The sequence below is a fragment of the Astatotilapia calliptera genome, chromosome 20, assembly GCF_900246225.1.
Source record: "Astatotilapia calliptera chromosome 20, fAstCal1.2, whole genome shotgun sequence".
Taxonomy (NCBI): Eukaryota; Metazoa; Chordata; class Actinopteri; order Cichliformes; family Cichlidae; genus Astatotilapia; species Astatotilapia calliptera.
The window spans coordinates 19,321,912-19,339,750 of NC_039321.1; the positions used below are offsets into that span (position 1 = coordinate 19,321,912).

At 39.5% G+C, this 17,839-nt stretch overlaps 1 long non-coding RNA gene across 3 annotated transcripts; it reads right to left on the bottom strand.

The window, feature by feature from the left end:
- Nucleotides 1-5,819: 5,819 nt before the first annotated feature.
- LOC113012845 (uncharacterized) lies at nt 5,820-8,190 on the bottom strand. 3 transcript variants are annotated; one of them, XR_003270759.1, is made up of 6 exons: nt 8,106-8,190; nt 7,535-8,011; nt 6,926-7,051; nt 6,636-6,674; nt 6,339-6,460; nt 5,820-6,218 (listed from the first exon to the last, which is right to left on the bottom strand). It is a non-coding gene; the product is annotated as an uncharacterized LOC113012845 (long non-coding RNA). The 3 variants fall into 3 exon arrangements; XR_003270758.1 differs by having other exon boundaries at nt 7,535-8,190; XR_003270757.1 differs by lacking the exons at nt 6,636-6,674; nt 6,926-7,051; nt 7,535-8,011; nt 8,106-8,190 and adding an exon at nt 6,566-6,629.
- Nucleotides 8,191-17,839: the final 9,649 nt, after the last annotated feature.

The window sequence follows — 17,839 nt, forward strand, 5'->3', positions numbered from 1 at the left end:
AAAACCTAAACATCCACATTCTTTCTCTCTCAGTGAGCCTAAGTTATGACCTTGGCTTCCTGTGCAGTATGTTCTGTTCTTTCTAATCAGACAAATAAGGCCATGATTCTCTGAAAACAGTATTTCTTACAAATCAGTAGTATAATGCATCATAAAACAATGTCATTCATTCACAATAAATCAGCAGTCTAATGTAATACAAATCATTCTAATAAATGTAATAGTTATCACCTTCTTCTAAGTCAGGAGAATAATGCAACCTAAAACTACATAATGATTTCACAAGCTTTAATTAGAGGTATAACATGGCATAAAATAGTATAATAATCTCACAATGGACGTATCATACACTATATGGTCAAACATATTCACTCACCCATCCAAACAATTGAAATCAAGTGTTTCAATCACTTCCATGGTCACAGGTGTATAAAATTAAGCACTTAGGCATGCAGACTGCTTCTATAAGCATTTGTGAAAGAATGGGTTGCTCTCAGGATGTCAGTGAACTCTAGCGTGGTATTATGATAGGATGCCACCTGTGCAACAAGTCCAGTCTTGAAATGTCCTCAATATTAAATATTTCAAAAGTGGCACAAAGTGGTAGACCACATTACATCACAGAGCGGGCTCAACAGATACTGTGGCACAGAGGTTGCCAACTTTTTTCAGATTCAGTCAGTACAGACCTCCAAAGTCAAGTCAAGTCAAGTTTATTTATAAAGCACATTTAAAAACAACCGAGGCTGACCAAAGTGCTGTACAATAAAATACAAATATAAAATACAATAAAACACAAGTACATAAAACACCTCACTGATAAAACAATAAATTAAAACAATAAGTTAAACCTTGCTAAAAGCCAATGAGAAGAGGTGAGTTTTAAGAGCAGTTTTAAAAGTTCCTAGGCTTGTGAAGAATCTGATGTGAGGAGGTAAACTGTTCCACAGTCTGGGTGCAGCCACAGCAAAAGCCCTCTCTTCTCTAGTCTTTAGTCTGTACCTGGGAACATCTAAAAGCATCAGGTCTGCTGACCTCAAAGATCTCCTGGGGCGGTAAATGCTAAGAAGCTCTGCCAGGTAAGGAGGTGCAGTACCGTTAAGAACCTTAAAAACCAGCAATAAAATTTTAAAATCAGTCCTAAAAGCAACTGAGAGCCAGTGGAGAGAGCAGAGGACCGGAGTGATGTGGTCTCTCTTTTTGGAACCGGTCAGCATGCGAGCAGCAGCGTTCTGCATCAGTTGGAGGCGATGCAGACAGGAACGATCTAAACCAGCATAAAGGGAGTTACAGTAGTCCAGCCGTGATGTAATAAAAGCATGGACCACCCTTTCTAGATCGTTCCTGCACAGGTAGGACTTGACTTTAGTTAAAATCCGTAGATGATAAAAAGATCCCTTGACTACGGAGCTGATTTGTTTATCAAATTTAAAAGCACTGTCAAAAGTAACACCGAGGCTCTTAATGGAGGAAGTACATTCAGAAGTTAGGGGTCCCACAAAATCAAAGGAAAGGTTGGGGTCTTTAGGAAGCCCAAACACAATGACTTCAGTTTTACTTTCATTTAGATGTAGAAAGTTAAGAGCCATCCAAGTCTTAATGTCAGACAAACAGGAGAATAACGGCTGCAGAGAGTCCTTACAGTCTAACCTCAGAGGGAGGTAGATCTGAATGTCATCAGCAAAGGTGTGGAAGGACACATTATGTTTGCGCCAAACTTCATGTGGCCATTAGATTAGCTAAAGAACAGTGTGTAGAGAACTTGATGGAATGGGTTTCCATGGCCGAGCACAATATAGAGAAGTTTAAACTTTGCTGGAGGGGGTGTGGGGTTGTTTTTCAGAAGTTGGGCTCAGCTCTTTACTTCCAGTGAAAGAAACTGAAAATATTTTGTGCAATTTCATGCTCCCAACTTTGTAGGAACAACTTGGGGATGGCTCCTTCCTGTTCTAGCATGGCTGTGCACGAGTGCACACAAGCAGGGTCCTTAAAGACATGGATGAGTGAGTTTGGTGTGGAAGAATCTGACTGGCCTGCACAGTCCTAAACTCAGCCCGAGAGAAAACCTTTGGGATGAATTAGAGCAGCGGCCCCAACCTTTTTTGCACCACGGACCGGTTTATGCCCGAGAATATTTTCACGGACCGGCCTTTAAGGTGTCACGGATAAATACAACAAAATAAAACTAGTACCGGTACAGAAAAAAAGAAGATTTATTCATAACACACGTGAAAAGACCCTTGAAAACCGAGTTAACGATAAAAACGATAACAAAATAACGCTGAAAACCGATAAAAACCCTGAAAACCATACATTTCACACCTGAGCCTCAACTCTCGCGGCCCGGTACCAAACAACTCACGGACTGGTACCAGTCCGAGGCCCGGGGGTTGGGGACCGCTGAATTAGAGCATACACTTCAAGGCCGGCCTTCTCATCCATCATCAGTGCCTGACCTCACAAATGTCCTTCTGGAGGAATTGTCAAAAATTCCCATAAGCACACTCCTAAACCTTATGGAAAGCCTTCCAATGAGAGTTGAAGCTGTTGTAGCTGCAAAGGGTTGGCCGACACCATATCAAACCCTATGGAATAAGACTGGGATCTCAGTTATATGTGTGTGAAGGCAAAAGGGGAAATACTTCTGGTAACTTTCTTTCTACATAGCACTTTAATTCTTATTGTCTGCACTGAAACACCGCAGCAATTTCCTAATGTTGTAAACCTCAACATCTGGCAATAAACCCATTCTGATTCTGATTCTGATTCTGGTAATATAGTGTATAATAATGTTTCCCATATACTGCCTGGGCAGCTGAAAATGGTCAAAACTAAAATGTGCTCCTTCTACTCAGAGATGAAAGAATGAGTAATGCAGTGCCTCCATGAGACTCACATATATGGTTTTGTATGAAATGACTTATCAGCTAGTTCAGGGGTGTCAATATGCCAGATCTGATCCAGTTCAGTGCACCCTGCTGCATGACTTTGCAATATGTATAACCTGCAGATGAGGTGAGCGCTGTTTGTTGTGTCAGGAGGATCATTACAGGAGGTCAAGGTCAAGGTAACTTTATTTATACCCACAGGCAAGGTAAATCTGCTTTACAGAAAAAATGATAGCATTTAGCATCCCTTCAAAAACACACATACCTAATAAAGATATAAACCTCCCTGTAGCACATATATAGTAATTTAATATTTCGAATCAAAAACAGTTCTTATTTAATTCAGTGAGAGCAACGGGGACAAAGCTATCTCGGAAATAGAAACCTCCATCCTGAGGAAAGAAGCTGAAATTCACCCCTTAGCGGATGGGAACTATTTTTAAGGAATGATAAAGCCATCCTCTGTACCTGCTTGGAGTACAGGGAGGCTAAACAAGACTGTGGCTCACCTATCAGATGACTGGACCATCTCACTAACTGATTTAGAGAGTTTTTCTCTGTGACAGAGGTCTGACCAAACCATGCCACCAAACAAAAGGATAAAACAGACTCAATAAAAGAACGATAAAACAAAGTTAAAATTTTTTGGTCAATGTGGAAATGAGCACGTTTCCTAAGGCAATAAAGGTGCTGGTGACCCTTTTTACAAACTGATTTGCAATTTTGATCAAAGTTCAGTTTTTCATTGATTATGGTCCCAAGATATTTATATGACTGCACTTGCTCTATTTTCTGACCTTTAATTAAAGTGACTCCGTGCCCATTTTGTTGTTTCCTAAAATCAACAACCATATCTTTTGTTTTAGATATGTTCAGCTGGAGATAAGACTCCTCACACCACTGAACAAAGTCATCAATGACTGGACCGTGGTTAGTTTCACCCTCTTTCAGTAAGATGACAATAACAGAGTCATCTGCATATTTAATGATGGCCCTGTTTTCATATCTGCTCTGACACATGTTTGTATAGAGAATGAATAATAAGGGCGATAAGACACACCCTTGAGGAGAACTTGTGGAGGAGAACACTGGGTCAGACAGAATCCCATTTATTCTCACTCTTTGTGACCTGTCAGTTAAAAAATCTAAAACCCAGCCCACCAGGTTTTTCCTGATTTCAAACTGTTCTAAAAGTCTTTTAATTAAAATATGGGGTTGTATTGTATTAAAAGCCGAAGAAAAATCGATGAAAAGAAGTTTTGCAAAAGTCCCTTTACTCTTTACATGTTTAAGAATCAGATTTAGTAAAGTCAAAAGAGTGTCCTCCACTCCTCTATTACAGGAGGCTTAGAATTAGAATTTGTGTCATGAAAATGGTTGTCTGAACTTTTAATTTCATCTGAGACAGAGATCTGACTCATCATTAGTTTCACAGACGTCTTACGTCCTTAATTTACCACAGTACAGTTTAATGACTGAATGTGGAGAAGCACACATATGGTTGAAATTGTAGACATAATCTTCTTGAGAAAAAATCCTCTCAGGATGACGTGTCATCATCTCAATAATCCTTATACTTTTCATATAGTACAACTATCAGGTCCAGTTTTTAACCTTGTTAATGTTAGTCTGCTTTGCAGGTCAGATGACTAAACAGAGGCTGATAAGATTAGGTCTTAAAGCTCTAGGTGTTTGTATTTACTCCATACTCAGCTGCGGGCAGAGAGGGTGACAGGCGAGGATGGCACTGAAGAGAAGATGCTCGGTTTCTGGAGTCTCCTGGTCCTGTCAGTATTAGTAGGATGCATCTGCTGTGTCTTCTCGTGGATGCTCACCTACCTTGACTCGTTCCAGCCTGGTATGGATTTCCCAACACTGTGGACAGTGGCCCACGTCAGAGACGTTTAATATTGATTACATATGTCTGAATTGCTAACCCTAGCTCAACAGACCACAATGCCCTGGACTGTCAGTATAGTTACATGCTGTGAACATAAGTACCTTTGATCACAGTTTGTGTTGTAAAAGAGAAGGAATATTGAAAAGAAAGATCAACATTGTGATATTATTTCTTCCAAACTGACCAGAAACATGCTTGTCAGACTCTCACAGCAAAGGATCAGACTCACTGTGCATGACGGCTCAGGCCAATGATGTCTGTTAAGATTGTCAGTTGTTTAGTGCTTCTGTACAGTTAGGGTCACGTCTCTATTTCAGAATAATTAATATGCGGAAAACACTAAAAGTTGATTGTCTTCCAATATTCTAGCATAATTAAAAAACTTTGACTTTGTAAGTACATATTATTAGTCCTAATGCCAGTATGAGTCTTCATAACTCCTGCTTTGAAATACTGAACTTTGAAATTTACCTGATGAAAGATAGTTTACAGTGGCACTCTGTCAGGATCATTCTGACTATAAGATCACTGTATTAATCTGAATCCTTCTGAAATTTGCTGTGAATGAATGCTGATGCAACTCACTGTGGGAAAGCTGCTAATAAAATGAATCTGTGACACATGCAACACGTTCACAGAGGAAGAGGACTCAAAGGGAGGACACGCAGAGGCTGTGTTGAAGTCAGAAATCCAAATCTTTATTAAAAAAAAACAGGCGGCGGTTACAAACAGGAAGACAAGCAGTCCATCAAACAGTCTACAGGGTCAAACATTCAGAGAATTTAAACAGCAGTAAAAAATAACTGGACACTGAAAAACTTAAAGCAATGTGTGACGCAATAGAAGGAAGCAGTGTGTTACTGTGTTGTGTTGTTTGTTACGTTGTGATGTGTCATATCGTGTTGTGTTATATGTAGTGCCGACGTAGGACAGTTTTTCCAATTTCATTGTACTACTGTACTATGTATGACTGTGCAATGACAATAAAGAGTTATCTTATCTTATCTTATATTCACTGAATTATCATCAATTACAAAAGAGAAAAATGACGATTTCTAAGGATTATTTTCTTAAATGCAATTAGAGTGTGGCTGGTAAAGATGGAAACATACAGAATGTAAACTGTGTGAGTTTGGTGAACTTTGTTAGTAACAAATGAGGTAAAAAAAAAACAACCCCAAAACATACAAAACACAGAAAGAGGCTCTCAGTATTCATTAATAATTAGAAAGAAAAATTCTGGTCGTGGATTTTTACAGTCTTAGTTCCGCTCGCTGTCATCATTATAATCATCATGATAAATGGCGAGGTCCTGAGGTGGGTGGGGCTGTCTCTGTGATGTCACCATGAAGGAACAGCATCTGGCACGTGTTGGTGAAACATCCCAGTACACTGGTGTAGTTTCCTCTCCAGCTGTTTGACATGTGACACTTGAATAGTGTTAGGTCAGGTGACCACATGGTTTCTAAAGTAACTGACAGGAAGTAACCAGGCCGTCAGAAATGGATGGCATGTGTGTAGAGTTACTGGAGTTGGGTAACTCTACTTACCAAAAGCAGAAGCACACAGATGAAGGATCAGATGCTGAATGTTGCAGGAACATGCTCATGTGTGGTGGTCATTCAGTGCTGCTCCGGCAGGTTAGACAGTCCAAGACTGATATGCTGCCCATCTGAGAGTTTGAAAACACACATGGAAAGATTTATTTTGTGTTACAGTCAAAGTTGGATGTTCATTTTTGTCCTTTAAAAATGTTTGTGTATTTGAAAGCACTAACATTTAAGGATGACTTGGATTGTCTCCTTTAAAGGGGAGACAAGTGTATCCACTGATCTACGTCACTTTACCTGGATGATGACTCTTCTCCCCCTCACTCAGAAACACTCCTAATATAACCAAGCAAATAAATAATATTGAAGATTTACTTACATCATTACAAAAACATCAAAAACATCTCCCTTTGATTCTATTTCTCCATTCCTGCTGAACATCAGGCAACAAATATCTCAATAAATCACAGTAAAATGTAAAGCACATGTTTTCTCTGCTTTGTCTAACCTCTGCAGAGCCTCTGTCAAGAAAAACATAACTGTAAGCATAAAACAAATATACATTCATAACACGTCACTGGACAAACCTCGGTCAGTTGATTTCCTCTGTGCAGTGCAGATGAGCATCAGTCAGCAAGTGACTCTGCTGGTTCTTCTGAGGAAACACCACCGTCTCTCCACACCGTCACCATCTGTGAGCACAAACTGCTGCTCTGCCAGCATGTAGGAATCACATATCACACACACAGGGGTGAAGAAACATTAGAGCTCAACTTTGGATACTTTAGATCTAAACAGATCAAACTAGCTCTTAGTTTCAACAATCAGTGAGCAGACAAACAATGATACCATACTGATTCTGTATGAATACAATATGGTATTTTCAATACAGGTATCAAATTAATTTATTAAAACTAATACAGATATATGTATATTTTTTTTTGATAAATTAGTTTGCTAAATTATAAGAATATATATATTTTTTCATTTAACAATTGCAACTAAAAGAAATTAAATATTGAACAAAAATATATTGTCACATTCTTTGCATGCTCAGCACGATGACAGACTTGAAGTTGCTACAGATTTTAAGAAGTGATAATTATAGGGAAGAAACTTCTCTTTTTCATCCGTTTAATCAAACATTTGATGCCTCAGATGTCTCAGTCCTATAGCGTTCTGCAACTACAACTAACCTGAGGCTTGGATTTGGCTGCAGGTGCCCCTGTACATCCTTCTCAGCAGCACACATGTGGGTACCATTTAATCCCACTTCTTCCTGAGCTTTGCTTCATCACAAGACCAAAGGTGGCATCCCGTGTCACAGTCTTATCATCATCCAGAAGAAACATTTGAAGAAACATTTACGCGCCTCCTGGTTTTGTTTTCTGATCCTGCGAAAAGACTGAGGACAACAAAGCCCAGAGAACACGAGATACACAACATCCAACATTCAGACTCAACAGCCTCCATAAATGAAGAGCACCAGGTTGGTTCAGTTATAGTAGATATAAGCATACTTCACATTACTGGGTATGAATAATAATGAGGAGGCAAACTTTGACGATGCAGAGCATGATGTCCCATCATCAGACTGTAAACAAACATCCACCAGGCTTCTTTGTTGCCAAAATTGATGATTCTCCTATCAGGGATCAGTAGCGTGTATTAACCTGTGGTACAAGCAGCAGTCACTGAAATATTACTGTTTCAGATAAGAAATCTAGGACATAAAAGCCAGAGTGGGAGGGATCTCTGCAAACTGACTTAGGTCTGCAAGTGTGAAGCTCAACAAAAATCTGACTCTCCAGTCACAGACAAACAAAAACTCCAGCTGGGAGATAGAAAATGCTGTCTGGAGGACCGCACCCCCCCCCCCCCCCCCCCCCCCCCCCCCCAGTAAGGGGGACTCCCCACAACTATGTATGCATACATGTTTTCAGTTCATTCCAGACTTCCTGATGCATTTTAATCAGTTATCACTGCCTTGTTATTACATTCCTGCTTATTACACAGAAAGTGTCAGAGGTGCTCTGGCCCTTTATTGTCATTTTACATGTACAACGAAATTATGAGTGCTCCATAGCAACTGTGGGGGTATAAGATATAAATAGTAAAACAGCAGGAATAAATAACAAACAGGAGAAATATATACAATCAAGCAAAATATATGAAAGTTACTGAGACCATGGGTCAGATTGGTGAGGTGAGTGGGCAGGGGTGGAGCGTAAGAGGATAGGGTTTGTTAACAGCCTGAATGGCCCAGGCGAACAAGCTGTTTGTGAGGTAAAGACCCTACATTAATAGAGAGAAAACACTGAAAACCCCAACATGATATGACTCCCTATGAGAATGTGCTTTGGCAACAATGGGAAAGAAAAACTTCAATTTATCAGGAAGAACCCTCGTGAAGAACCAGGCTCAGGGAGGAGGAGCCATCTTTCGCTCTACATTATTATATTCCTTTCTTCTGGTATTATTATTATTAATAATATTGTTGTTGTTGATTTTGTTGCTGTTGTTTTTGTTTTTGCACTCATTACAAAACTTAAATAACCACGTGCGGTTATATGCATATTCACTTCTGTAAACACTAGCTAGTCATTTTATTGGAGGGGTCATTCACAAGCAAAAAGAACAGAAACATCCTTGCTTATGATGTTTCTGTTCCATTATGATCTCTCTGTTTGTAGAAAAGTTCAGTTCTCTGTAATGTAATGTTTTTGGTAAATTATTCCTGTCTGTGTGTGTGTGTGTGTGTAGTCAATCCATATGCTGGCCATTATTTTAACTGCGCTACGGCAGCTTCTCTGTACTGTCATAGAGCTAAATTGTGCCTAGTTTTGCCTGTAGGTGTTCTTTTTTTGTTTGTTTTTGTTTTAGTTTACAGCTAAAAAAAAGAAAATACCTTAGTGGTTAATAACCAAAGTAATATGCTTACTTTCTTGCTGAAAGTAAGATGTGAAGATGGCTATCAGCCTAAAATCTGTGTGTTATACAGGCCTCTTCATTGTTATTATTATTTATATAGCACCAAATCACAACAACAGTAGCCTCAAGGTGCTTTACAGGGAGTGCAGAATTATTAGGCAAATGAGTATTTTGTCCACATCATCCTCTTCATGCATGTTGTCTTACTCCAAGCTGTATAGGCTCGAAAGCCTACTACCAATTAAGCATATTAGGTGATGTGCATCTCTGTAATGAGAAGGGGTGTGGTCTAATGACATCAACACCCTATATCAGGTGTGCATAATTATTAGGCAACGTCCTTTCCTTTGGCAAAATGGGTCAAAAGAAGGACTTGACAGGCTCAGAAAAGTCAAAAATAGTGAGATATCTTGCAGAGGGATGCAGCAGTCTCAAAATTGCAAAGCTTCTGAAGCGTGATCATCGAACAATCAAGCATTTCATTCAAAATAGTCAACAGGGTCGCAAGAAGCGTGTGGAAAAACCAAGGCGCAAAATAACTGCCCATGAACTGAGAAAAGTCAAGCGTGCAGCTGCCAAGATGCCACTTGCCACCAGTTTGGCCATATTTCAGAGCTGCAACATCACTGGAGTGCCCAAAAGCACAAGGTGTGCAATACTCAGAGACATGGCCAAGGTAAGAAAGGCTGAAAGACGACCACCACTGAACAAGACACACAAGCTGAAATGTCAAGACTGGGCCAAGAAATATCTCAAGACTGGTTTTTCTAAGGTTTTATGGACTGATGAAATGAGAGTGAGTCTTGATGGGCCAGATGGATGGGCCCGTGGCTGGATTGGTAAAGGGCAGAGAGCTCCAGTCCGACTCAGACGCCAGCAAGGTGGAGGTGGAGTACTGGTTTGGCTTTGGTATTACATATCTTCTCTTCTGGTGGTGCAGTGGCATTAGCTGTGATTAATGAAGTGACCTTCCCTACAGCCTTGGCTGAGATCTAGAAAAATCTATTCCATTTCAAAGTGACCTCCAGGGGGGATGGCTGGTTGGAACACCCATACACTCAGCATCCAAATGCAACAGAACTCACACACACACTCTCACACAACCTCACTCTGAGCGCTGGACGAGCGTGCGGATGCAGAACTTAATGTCACTCATGACGTGATGCGCTTGCTTTTGGATGATTCTGACACATAACGGAGGGTTACTTCACTACATCGTAGAAAACTGAGGGTTGGTTTTTTTTTTACAAAGCCTTAGCACACCATTGGAAGTGGGACAGTAGCAGAAGTGGTGATGATAATGATATTAATGAGAGCCCAGAGACTTTTAAGAAATTTCCATATTTTGTCCCAAGGGCCCGAGCGTGACATTAAAATGTTCATATTGGTACCATTCTCACTAGAAAAGGACAACCGTGTCAGCTTTATTCACACTAGAAAGTATGAAGGCAGAAGTGCGAGTAAACAAGGATTTTACTTGTAAACAAAAGCATCAAGATGGCTAAATGTGGTTACTGTGGTTACTATATACAATATGCTTTTATACTTTACAGACAAGAATTAGCTTTGTTTTCCTATCACGTCTTTTGAAAGTGTGAACAAGTGTCATGTCAAGGCACAAAAAAAATGTGGATAATGGTGAAAGTATCTAGCTTTTACAGCTGCAGCACTTTCGTAGCTACAAACCCTATTATGTTTATTATACTGAAGGAGGTGTTTGGAGAAGATTGCTGGATGTTTTATGCTTTTATATTATAGCCCTTTATGCTTTTGGACTGTACAGTGATACAAAGATTATGTTTTAATAACATTAGAAATATAGTTCATGGCTCACTATCAGATGTATGTAATAGATACAACCTAAAAGCCTACATTAACTCAACCTAATATATACACTTAGAACAGACTGCTGCTCTTATGTAGTTAATATCCCTCTTGAATCAGGGGGTATTAAAGCTTTTAAATACACGTCCAAGCTCAAATTTGGCTGATGGCACTTTGTCATCCTTAAAGCTGCAATAATTTATTTTTGGCAGCAAAAAATGTGAAAACACATCATCTCAGATTCTGTTATCCCTTTACAAAGCCACTATGTCCAGTGTATTTACTATTATTAGCATTCTTTTGGAGTTTCAGGCCATTTGGCAAATTTGCATCCAACAAAAAGTCTACCTTTAGCTCAGTTTTAAGTTTCTGCAAAGAGGGAAATGCCTTGACTATTTAGCTCATTCATTTAGCTGCTAAATGTTTATCTACTAAGAAATCTCATCTGTTTGCAGCTAGCTCAGAGTGCATTTGCAAGTTTTGTTTGTAACAGCCTTTAGCACCTGTGATAGAAATAGAGACCAAAACAATGAGCTAAAGTAGTCTCAGAAGGTCAGTAGAAGTCAGAGAGACTCCGAGGTCATGTCTTGATTCTCTGGGGATTGTCATTGTCATCTAATTCATTGTTAATATAAAAAGTAATGTTCTGGGGTCTTTACTTGTGGAGTTTACTTGTTGTCCCTATGCCTGCGTGGGTTTTCTTCATGCTTCCGGCTACAATCAAAAGACATGAATGTGAGGTTAACTGGCGGTTGTAGATTGTCTGTTTCTCTGGGTAGGTAGGTAGGTTATTTACTATAAATGGCCATTAGGTACTGTAGCATGATAAAATGGTGCAATTACATTTTGGTTTGGCCCTGTAGAGAGCTTTCAATGTGGATCATCAGTCACATTGTCTGTGATGTTTAAAGTCCCAGATGTTTCAGTTGTTCCTCCTTTGGTGTGGTTTAGGATTTGATCAACACCGTTAAAATACCTCTCCAAACCTTTCAGATGCTGGATATGCTTCTTCAACATATTAACATTTGGTAACAGATGGGTAAAACATGTGCATTCACATAAACTGTGCCATCAATATCTAACCAGCTGAGTCTGGTGCATTGCCCAGACAATGACAGCTCCTTGTGCAGTACAGGAAGTCCCTGTGGTGCCACTTTACAGAGCCTTAGAGGCATGCAAGTCATTGTGCCATCATCTCACCCACTCATTAATGATGGTCGCTGGCCAGCACATGACAGACTCCAGCTTTGGCACTGTTTGTCTGCTCAGCCCCGCTGTAGGAAAGTCAGCCAATTCTAATAGTATACATGACATGTAATTGCAACATTTCTGGCAATAACAGACTATAGGAGGGTGTTACATTGGCGACCCTTAACATAATGAGCCGATACAGGCCTTATAAAGTATTCAGGACATTGACTTTTCATTTATGAGTGTAAAACTGGGGGGAAAGGAGATAATAATGAGCATTAGCCAGGCTAGTGTATTCATTTGTAAGAATGATGATCCAAAGAGTGACAGAGGTTACAAAGCCATGTGAGTGACGAGATATAATAAGACAGTTGTTCATGTCTGCAAAATGTCTCTATATTCAACACAGCTTAAATGACTGTTTTATTGCAACAGTGGAACCATGTGATGTTATTAGACCCCTCTAAGGAGAAAAGTGCAGCTAGTGCTGATCAATAAAATTTTACAATTATTCCTAAAGTGCCCTGGTAGCCATTAAAGTGAAGTAAAAATGGAATGTTAGGTTTTCTTGTTCTCTCAGCTAAAGAAGAAGGCTGCAGAAGTTTGGTTAAACTGTCATCTGGATGTGTGCTCTGTTTGGTTTGAAAAGTTTCCAGAGTGAAATGATGAAGGCAAGTGAGATCTGGTCCATGAATTAGAAGATTTGTCATTCCTCCTGTTCCAGAGGCCCACACGTTGATGTGTCTTTGGGGAATATACTGAACCCCAGAACTGCTGCTGTTGTTTCAGCCAGGGTAAGCATGAAAGCAGTGTGTGTGTGTTGAATATGTAAAGGACTTGGAGTGTCTGGTAAAACTAGAAAAACAATAATCTAATTGCTTCATTTTAAATTTGATCTTGTTTTCTCAGATTTGCACCAGTTATAACAATTTAGTTCAATTCAGCTTTATTTATATGGGCCCAATTCACAACAAAAGTCGCCTATGAGCACTTTGAGACACTGGGAAGGAAATACTCCCTTTTAAAAGTAAGAAACCCACGGCAACTCAGGCTCAGGGAGTGACTGGTTGGGGGTGAGGGGAAAGAAAAGAGCACTGATAGTTCACAACAATGGTGATGTCACATGAATGAAAACCTTTCAAAGACAAATGACAGGAAATTCTGGCTCCCTGAAATCAATATATAAAGCAATGTGGGGCTCAAGACTTTTGCACTGTGCTGTATTACTAATTAGACAGTAATTATGTTAAACTGATGGTCCATTAGTCATTAGTGGTCTTAATACAGTCTACTAGTAATAGTGTGCTCACTGACAGATGTTACTGTAGCACAACACAGGACTGTATGTAGTTAAACAACTACACAAGTACGAGCAGGTGCTACTAATCAACACAAACTTGATTAATTGATCATCAGGAAGCCACAATCTTTTCAGGAGGGGACATCCTAACAAATTCACCTGAACGTCAGACTGTTCAACGCTCAAACAAACTGCAAAACCCAAAGAGCTACATCTGAGCTCTAAAGGCCTCAGTTAGCGTATTTGAAATAATTACCAGGAGAAAGCCTTTTGTTTCTTAAAAGAGCATGAGAGCAAAGCTTAGGTTTGCAAATTTGCATCTGAACAACCTTCAAGACTTCTGGACCATTATCCTTTGGACAGGTGAGACCAGAGTGGCTCTAATAAACAATACCAGCACAAACACCTCATGCTAACTATCGAGCATTCAAGTATTCTAGAGTCAAATGTAAAGCCATCTGTCTGACAGCTAAAGCTTGACCCAAAATGGGTCATGCAACAGGGCAATGATGTCAAGATCTGCAATGGGCCAGTCAACATCCAGACCTCATCCTGATTGTGAATGCTGTGGCAGGACCTTAGAAGAGCTGTGCATAAACTAATGCTTGCAAACATCAAAGAATCAAAAGCAACATTGTTAAGAAGAGTGGCCCTAAAAACAGAGAGACTGATAAAGTCACACAGAAAATGAGTATCTAAAGTCAATGCTACTAAAAGTGGTTCTACAAGCTATTTAATCATCATCATCATACTTTTCACAGGACCTCACCTAGTCCTTTCTCACATGACTGTAAAGAGTTAGCATCTCTTTGATGTATAGAGATACATCAGCGTAAACTTGATTTTTATGCTCAAAGCCGATACATTCATAGAAAAAGCTGCAGCCAAAGAGAACAGCAGAGCAACTGTTGTTTTTGCAGTTACAACATACAAAAAGTCAAAAAAAAAAAAAAAAAAGCTCACGGGCTTCAGACTGTCAAAACCCAAATATGGGTTTTCATTTGTTTCATGTGTCTTGGCACATAACAGACTGTGCAAAATTTCAATTAAGAACACCAAAATTATAGTTGTGAGATGGTAACAGCTGCGAGCTCACTTAATCTCCCCACAAACAAATGGCTCATTACTTTGAAAAGTCTGCATTCAACATGAGGAGATTTTACACGCAGCTGTACACAGTCACACACACACACACACTAACACACATACACAATAGCACGTGTGTGCGTTTGTAAAATCCAAATTTTCAAGCTGAACAATGAATTGCTCCCCATGAGCTCCTGCAGTGTCCTAATGTGCATCCTATATGCTTATGTATTGTATGATGCATTGCACATTGCGTATACTGATGCTTTGTGTGTTAGTGCGTGATTTCCCTTCACGAGTTACCAGACCTTTTTAATAATACACATTGACGTCTCAATTATTTGGTAAATCAAGCAACAAGAACAAATTCTATTGGGAAAAAAACCAAATATCATTTGTGGCAAACAATTGAAGTCTCTCACAGGGAAAACATCATAACACTAGAGAATGATACATTGTCCTTTTTATTGAATTTGAAGTATCATTTACCTCAAGTATTTCTAACATGCAGTCAGTCTTAAAGGCTTATTTATTCCAGTAAACACGATCTATAGAATATTATGAAGGACTTTCTTTGCAAAAAAGTCATTTGAGTCAAGCATCCACATGCCTTACATCTTTAAACATCAGTGATTTGAATGGTTGTTTATAGAATGGTTACAAAAAAACTAAATCTTATGCTGGGTTATAAACACAATAGCTCCGGCAGATCCTGTTTTAAAAACTGTTTGTGTGTAACTAATGGATATTTCAAGGCAGAGCAGCAATGTCTGTCTGAACTATATCAATGGACAGCTCTACACATTGGCCCAGAAGAGACAAGGAGGTCCAGACTTATAGCTACTAGCAATGTTTCTGTTTTAAAATCAGTGTTAAAACGTGATACATCAATCAAACATTCACTGATTCCTCCATTAGGTAGGCCAAAATGCAGCACTTGCCGGACATGATCAACAGCTTTTCTTTAAAATTTGGAAATGAGCAGAAAATGCAGGAAGGTTTATCTGATCCAACGAGAACTTTATCACACAAAATTACTCCCATCGCATTTTAAACATCATGGATTAATGATACACGTAACTGTATGAGAGGAAAAGTATTTTCCATAGATTTCTCTGCATTTGCATGATGATAGAGCCCATTAGATCACATTATCTATGTTGATTGAGTTTAACAACAACAAAGCATATAGAGGTTTTTTTCCCCTCTCTCCTAAATTGCGACATGATTAAGAGAAACCGATGACTTATAACATCTTTGTTCTCCAAATACCTCATTTGTCATCTCTGCAAGTGCTCCTACAAACACATGCGAGGCATTGTGCCCAAGACTTCCACAGAAGAAACCGAGAAATATGCCGCAGCACAAAACTGGCTGTACATCTCTGACAAATGTGCAGGAGGCATCATTCCAACAAGTTTCTTCTAAATCACTGTCATTTCAGCGAAAACATTGTGCGATGCCTATAATTAGTGCAGAAGCTGTAAGTGGTGAGTGGGAAGCCTGTGTGTTAGAGAGCATATGTCACAGTGAGTTAGCGTCCAAGCTAAAACGTGTTACTTACGCCTGTCATGGCTGTCCTGACTGCCTGTCAGACCAGCCGTGAGGTGACAGTGATGCGTCTTGTCTGTCCGGCTCAGTGGCCCAGAAGACCTGTAACCTGTCAACAAACACTCACAAACACACACTAATATTGATAGCATATACACATATTTATGTGCCGTGAGCTTGCAAAATTCCAAACTGTGTCATTGAAGCTTCCGCCAATAGTTTTTTAAGGTACACAACCTGGATATCAAAGTTGCATCATCTTTCAGTTCAGTTCAGTTCAATTCAATTCAATTCAATTCAATTTTATTTATATAGCGCCAAATCACAACAACAGTCGCCTCAAGGCGCTTTATATTGTAAGGTAGAGCCTACATTTTTAATCCACTTCATTTAGTTTCCACCTGGTTGTTCTTCATGTTGGTTCCAAAAGTTCATGACGGGCAAACGTGAAATGTTTAAATAGATCATATTCTTCCTGTTTTATGTTTGCTCCCAGCTCACTTGTTGTTTTCTAATACTGTGGCTCACAAAGGCATTACGAAGTTAATGTCATGTGAATCTCTTGTTTTAATTTAATGAAAGCACCGCCCTTTGTCGGGCATGAAGTGAAATATGAGATAAAGTGCAGATGTGTGTAATGACGATGAAAATACAATGCAAGCAATTTTAGGGTTTACACTCTAATAATCTCTAATCACACAATTTAATGGTTGTGATCACTAACAAGCAGCATTCCTGTTCTATTTCTCTATGAGCTTTATCTACGTACAGTATAGTGCAGAGCAGCCTTCTTAAAATCTTAATATTTTGATTTGTATTTTCATATTTTCATGTAATGCAGAGCCCCCGCCTTTCTTTTTGTTTTGTTTTTTGTTTTTGGTCTGTAGCTTCATTGCATCTATCTGCAACAACTTCTCCAGATATGAGTCACTGAGGTCACATCTTATCCTGCTCTTTCTTCTCCATCTTTCCTCTGTCCTTGTGGATGACCCTGGTCAAAACCTCTGCCTTCCATCCTGCAGCACTAACTACACTCAATGCATCTCTCTCTCAACTTGTCCCGTTTTTACCTCGTCCTCACCCTCTCCTTTATCTACTCTCCCTCGTCTAAGTGTGTATTTTGTGTATCTCTCCTTGAGGCTCTGTGTGTTAGTGCCAGATGACCTGAAGCCACCCAAGACCAGTGGACCATGGCTAAAACGATAAGGCAGGGGAGTCCTTTGCTTGCTGTACCCCCTTGATTTCTTTTTTCATTTTCTCTTCTTTCCCTTTCCTTCTCATCCTTCCCCATCATCTGCCTTACCTTGCTGTTGCTGTTCCCTATTAGATATTCAAAAGCAAAAATGTCATTAGTTATCACCAGCATTAATGAGTCACAAACAGATAAATATGATTTCTTTAGCTCAGCACTGAGTCGAACAAAAACAGCAGAATTTAAATTCAAATGGAGGTTGCTTTCCTTTTTGCACAAGTGCATTAGGAGTAAGTATTACATTCATATCCTAAACAAGCTAAGTGAACTTTTCCTGCTCATATTTGCCACTTATTATCCTTTTACAGATGCTGATTGGAAAATCACAAAGCTTTCCTCGGGCCTTGATGACCGATCTTTCAGTGA